This window comes from Brassica oleracea, unplaced genomic scaffold, assembly GCF_000695525.1.
Source record: "Brassica oleracea var. oleracea cultivar TO1000 unplaced genomic scaffold, BOL UnpScaffold00948, whole genome shotgun sequence".
Classification (NCBI taxonomy): domain Eukaryota; kingdom Viridiplantae; phylum Streptophyta; class Magnoliopsida; order Brassicales; family Brassicaceae; genus Brassica; species Brassica oleracea.
Window position 1 is genome coordinate 44,607 of NW_013617542.1, and position 728 is coordinate 45,334.

Sequence of the window (728 nt, forward strand, 5' to 3'; positions counted from 1 at the left end):
AAAGAGAAGAAGGCAGGAAAGGGTATAGCAGTTGCCACAGATGAGGAGAGTGGCGATGAAAGTGCAGATGAGCAGGCTCCTACAAAGAGGGCCAAGATGTCCAAGGGGAAGGAGGCTGCTGATGATAGAGACAGAGCGAAAACTCCATCTGAGGAAGAGCTGTATCATCATTTGCTGAATGGGGTAACTTGGACTCCAACCAGATTCGCTGACCTTGATTTGCTGAAGGAGGTGGATCTCGATTATGATATTGAGGCAATGCTGGGGCACCTTAAGATGCCCAAACTCCTCACCATGGCCTACCCTACCTACCGGGATGTCTCCTGTCTGTTCTTGTCTTCCCTTGAGGTCACTTACCATGACGCACCGTATGAGATTTGTAGAGTTCTCTTCTCTGGTTGTATGTGGGTGTGTATAAAGTCCAATGGAGAAAGATAAGAGCTTGCTCTAGGTGATTTAGAAAGAGAGATTAATGAGAGTGTTTATGAGAGAATAAGAGACTTAGGAACAAAGATTAAGAGATTGAGAGATTAGGAGAATAAGAGATTAGAGATTAGGGTTTTAGATTCAAGAACAAGTTTATCATTCATGAAGTGGAGAGGGGAAATCCCCCCTACTCCCTTTTAGGGTTACAAATCGCCACTACATAGCCTTTATATAGGCTTTGCACTTTGCAATTATATAAACCCTTAATCTAATGGATAGAAATAACTTGAGATGAATGGATG